This window comes from Camelina sativa, chromosome 5 (assembly GCF_030686135.1).
Source record: "Camelina sativa cultivar CO46 ecotype springtype chromosome 5, ASM3068613v1".
Classification (NCBI taxonomy): Eukaryota; Viridiplantae; Streptophyta; class Magnoliopsida; order Brassicales; family Brassicaceae; genus Camelina; species Camelina sativa.
Window position 1 is genome coordinate 25648201 of NC_141884.1, and position 5884 is coordinate 25654084.

The following is a 5884-nucleotide window of genomic DNA, read 5'->3' on the forward strand; positions in this document are numbered from 1 at the left end:
ATCCTCACTCCCACAGAAAGATCTCACCCAGAAAGCCTTGAAATCTCACAAAAACTCAAGAACAAACTTTTCTCTTCTTTTCTTTTTGTTTCAGCGGCGAGACAACAATAAAACACGACCTAGGTCGTTTTTCTCACTTATAGTCCGGTCCTATGGGTTTCCCTAAACAAAACCGACCAAAAACAACAATTAAAACAATCGGGTTCGACCAGACAAATAATGGTGTCGATCGACACCCACCCCCAAAACGCCGAGTTTTGGTCGTGGACGTTACATGTAGTGTATAATTTCCATTGTCTACATATAGTGGTTTATTATATACAAGTTAGGATATCCTTATTATTCATTAAATTCAATTTAGTCAATAAATATATTTTTTTTTGTGATTTTTCTTTTTCATTTACAATGTAGAGCTAATAGTATTACATAATTATTCTATTTTTATAATTATATAAGTATACTATAATTTGACTTTGTAATTTTGATTGTTTTCTCTCTATATCATTTGACACTTTCGTATTTATAGTTGTGCAAGTCGATTAAAATGGTGGAGTGTTTTTTTTTTTTTGTAAAGTTTGATTTATATCAATTGTTTCCTATTAGTATGGATCAAAAATCTATATATTAATATATTAGCTACTGAAAAACACTTCAGTGAAGAAGTAAATTTTTTTTTAACAATTTGTGTAAGTTCGGGCCCCAATTTTTTTAAAAAATTAAAGTTATTAGCAACAATATAATCACTTGGCTTTCAAACACATAAAAATAAGTTATTATCAAAAAAAATTTAGAAAATAGATTAATTAAATATAAAATATTTAATACTAATGGATGTTGGTCCGATACTTTTAAAAATTTGAATTGGAGAAAATCTTATTAAGTTAGACTCCTAATTTGATATTATTTAGAATGAAAAAATAATTATAAAATTAATGTTAATGACATGATTGTAAATAAGTTTCAACTCCAGCATTTATTTCATAAATGTCCAATAATGTATATATAGATTATAAATCCCAAGAAACCGGCTGAAATAAAAGCATTGTAAACGATACATATAAACAGACGTTCCTAGTAATTATACGTTTCATATGAATTCAAACTTGCATGAATTTGTAGCCCTGACAACACTTTTCAAATCATTGACCACCTCAAGCCTATCTCGATAACTGATGCGTTTTGAGGAGAAAGTAACTCTCTTCAAATGATTCGTATTCTTTAGAATGTATTTCGCCACTTCTATCTCCTCTTTTCGATTCCATTTGTAGCCTTTCCACATGAATGTCTCAAGATGAGAAAACAAACATTCAGGAACATTCTGTGGTTGATTCCATTTTCCAACCCCAACATTGTCCATGCAACATATTTTCTGAGATAAACAGTAAACTTTCAGAAAAACACAATGTATATGTTATTACTATATCACTATCAGCATAGCTTACATGTAATGCTTACATCGATGAGCTTGAGGACTTGCAATTTAGGAGAACTATGGAGCATGAATGAAAGTAGATCCCACCATGCTTTTTTATATGTAAATAGCTCCAAATATTCCAATTGTTCAAAGATGCAATCGACAGGAAACTCAAACTTCAAGGGTGATAAGGCCAAGGAAAGGCGTTTAACTGATGAAGTAAGAACTGTCAGAAGCTTCTCGTCGGTTATCTCCAAGACATTAGTAATATTTACCTCCGTCAGCTCCGGTACGTTCATCAGAGAAGACTCAAAATCCTCAGACCCTTCAATGTTCAAGTATTTCAAAGAAGGAGTATTTATCATATAGCTCCAGTCATGTTCTCCACCATCGCCATTATGAATTGTTAATCTTTGTAAAGATGGCACTACAATTTTGAAAGTATTCACACTACAACTTGAATCTCTACGCACTACCAAATCTTGAAGGTTAGGACAGCCAGATAAAAGGTTAACAACAGACCTTTCGTGTCCGAAGTCCACATATTGAAGGTTCAGAGTAGTAAGGGATCTCAGAGAAACCGATGAAGGGACAGTCATAATAACATTAAGCTTGAGTTTCAAAGTCTCTAGTGTTTCACATTCATACAGGATTCTTGGAAACTTGAACAAGTCTCTGGTGGAGTGAACTTTGAGTACTAACTCACGCACATTGCGGGTTAATGCAATTCCAATCAAGATTCCAAAATCAATTACATTAGTACGTCCATCTAAACCAACTTTGAGATGAAATTTCTGTAGAACAGGAGCCTTATGTGAAAGCAAAGACTTGCAGAGATTTTCGAGTTCAAGTCTGCGATTTAAACCATCTAACTTGATTTTAGGCGTCTTTTTCCAATGAGACTGCCATTTTTTCGACAAAACACTCGTGGTTATGGCAACTTTTGTAGGAAGTAAGCATAATATCCGCTGAATCAAAGGTTCAGGCAACTCGCTAATCCTGTCTAGAGTATTCTTACTTTTACTACCCTTTTTGCTGTCAAAAGCCAAAATCAAACAACAAGATGAGTTGGTTTTTGAGTTTTGGAGCTTATTAGTTACGAAAGCCTAAAACATACAAAGAAACTGACCTTCGTTTCATTGGAGAATCATGTGTGTTGCTGTTAAAACCTTATTGTTACGACCTTCAAACTAAGACGGCGGACGTTAGGGTTTTGGAGGATGTTAAATTCGATTCGGTTTAGTCGGTATTTTTGTTGTACTCAGTTCATTCTATAAAAAAAAAGTCTCGTTGAACAAAAGAAAATAAATAAATAATGGTATCAGAACTAAAACAAGAAGTAGAATTGATGATTTAATTTTGTACGGGTTCGATTTTTTTTATAAGATGTTCTTAATTTGTAGAAAAAAATTAAGATATACAGTAAAACCTCTATAAATTAATAAGGTCAAGACCTTAAACTTTTGTTAAATTATAGAGGTTTTAATTTATAAAGAGATTTTTTTTATTTTCACAAGATTTGAATTTTCTATTAAAAAGACTAGGAAAGCGACCCGTGCGTTGCCGCACGGGGAGGTGAAATCCTAAATTGAAATTTAACACTTGTAATTCATCTTAAATTCTTTCTTTTCTCAATCAATTTGATCATTTCACTTCTTGCTATTGCTTTCTGCTGATTAAAAAGCCAAAGGTTAATTTCAATGTTATTATATTTTATGTTGTCACACACAAAAGTGAGCCTTTTTTAAAGTTTGATTTACTATGAACATTACTTTTAACCATATATAAAATTTTACTTATGTTTGTCTCCGACCATATGGTGCTATATATTGGTATCCTTTCTTAATTTGCTATTAGAAATTGTCTTTGTTGTTGATCATTATCAATCAAAATACATATGAGGCTGCTTCTCTCTTGGTTTATTTACTATATCGAGAAAATACTAAATGCCACTTGTCGAAGGAAGGTCGAAGATTGAGATCAGAGTAGATGGCTGGATTGAGTTTCGTTTCCCCTTCACTTTGATACGCGATTTCTCTTTCCATAGATTACTGATTCACAAATCACAATCAATATTCCGATGTTGTAAGCAAGTGGAGTTTGTATACAAATGATTTACTATGAACATTACTTTTAACCATATATAAAATTTCACTTATGCTTGTGGATGTTTTTTTCTCTCACTTTTAGATATGTACAAAACCGAGTTTTATATGACGGACCAATCAAACCTAATTGGTTAGTATAGAGTAACTCACATTCTTCAGCTACAACTTTTAGAGATATATATTTGGCTATAATGCTTTCCACAGTTACATGCATATTGGTCTCATGTTTTCCCTCAAAAGACCCCCTTCTTTCCTCCCTTTTAATGGGTTAATCTTGATTGCCTTATTTCCTATTAACACATTTGATACATGGATTTGTAATATTTGCTTCAAATCACATATTCCTCTTTGGAAAAGAAAAAAAATCCAAGACGTAACAGACTAAGAATGCATATAGACAAAAACTTGTACACTCATCAGCTATTCAATCAAAGTAATTCAATTAAACTAAAAAAGTCAGAAAATTAATAAAATATAGAACATAGGATTTTATGTTGGTCTCTCCCAATCCATCTCATTCCACCGTGTCGACTGCTCTCCATCCAGGCTGCATCCCCCTCTATTTGATTTCCCACTTATGTCTATGAATCGGTACCATCATGTTCTTCAATAAACGACAGCGAAAACAAAGCCGATGTGGTGAAACAGGTGATAATAATATCTCACCTTTTGATGTTCTCTTCTTTAGGCTAAACACTAATTTTATAAATTTCTTGCATTTTCTTTTTTTTGGCAGATTCCAGATCACTCTAAAAGTGACTGTTATACATTATGTTTTTAAAAAGTTGTATATACAGATTAGAAAGTCATCAAAGATTAAATAAGTTACCTTTAGTAGATCTTTTCTTTCTAACTTGACTTGTCATTTGGTCGTGCTTACGCTTTATAGAATTTGATTTTGTGTTGTCACAAGCTCTCTATTTCCATGCTCATTTGTAATATTTCAATATATTATCAAAATGTTTGATACCCAGAAAGTATAAGAAATTATAATTCAACTAAAATTTTTAAAAACTTTATTTACAAAAAATGCAAAGTAACCTGGATCATGAACATCTAATGGAAAAAAAAGGTGTAAAAAAATAATGGATGTGATTTAAAAGGTGTAAAAAAATAATGGATGTGATTTTTGAAACCAAGAGGTACAACAAAGAGATGCAAAGACTAAGAGGTGTGACTTTTGAAAGATTGGGGTGCGACGAAAAGACACGATTAATAATTTTAAACCGTTGGATTAAAACTGTAACTAATCTCATCCGTTGGATTAAAAGTTGACACAAAAAGTGGGTTTGCTATTATATATAATTTGGCTTATCCGTAGCTCCAGCATCACTGCATATCATCATGCCTCTCGTATCTTGGTATTGGTTTTTCCAAAAAGTCAAAAAATAAAATCTGCACATTGAGAATCAAAAACATTAGCCATGCAAAAAATATGGCACACGTACTTAATAACATTAGCCATGCAAAAACATAAAAACCGGAAAGGCTAAAAATTTTGAAGAGACTAAAAGTTAACAAAAATAAGATTAATGTATGAACTTAATAGTGTCGACTAACAGTAATAATAATCTAACCGAGAAACACTACAGGTCATTCGCAGCAAAAATATTAAATTACCTTGAATTAGAGATTGATGCTTGAAAGTTAAAAAATACTTCAATAATACAATTCTTTAGTACTCAGAATTTTTTTTTTTCGAAACTTGTTTATGTAGTCAAGAAAAGTTTATATATAATAAACAAAGAGGTGTAAGACATAGAGGTGTGAAATGTAAAGGTGTAAAAATTAATAGATGTGAAACATGGAGGTACAACAAAGAGGTGTAACACATAGAGGTGTGAAATTAAAAGGTGTAAAAATTAATGGATGTGATTTTTGAAACCCAGAGGTACAACAAAGAGATGCAAAGACTAAGGATGTGTGATTTAAAAGGTGCAAAATTTAATGGATTTGATTTTTGAAACCAGGAGGTATAACAAAGAGATGCAAAGACTAAAAGGTGTGATTTAAAAGGTGTAAAAATTAATGGATGTGATTTTTGAGACCAGGAGGTACAACAAAGAGATGCAAAGACTAAGATGTGTGATTTAAAAGGTGTAAAATTAATGGATGTGATTTTTGAAACCAGGAGGTACAGCAAAGAGATGCAAAGACTAAGAGGTGTGATTTAAAAGATGTAAAAATTAATGGATGTGATTTTTGAAACCAGGAGGTACAACAAAGAGATGCAAAGACTAAGAGGTGTGATTTAAAAGGTGTAAAAATTAATGGATGTGATTTTTGAAACCAGGAGGTACAACAAAGAGATGCAAAGACTAAGAGGTGTGATTTAAAAGGTGTAAAAAATAATGGATGTGAT

At 31.9% G+C, this 5884-nt stretch overlaps 1 pseudogene; it reads right to left on the minus strand.

Annotated features, from left to right (window-relative positions):
• Positions 1 to 1087: 1087 nt before the first annotated feature.
• On the minus strand, positions 1088 to 2554 carry LOC104789467 (putative FBD-associated F-box protein At1g55030 pseudogene; annotated as a pseudogene).
• Positions 2555 to 5884: the final 3330 nt, after the last annotated feature.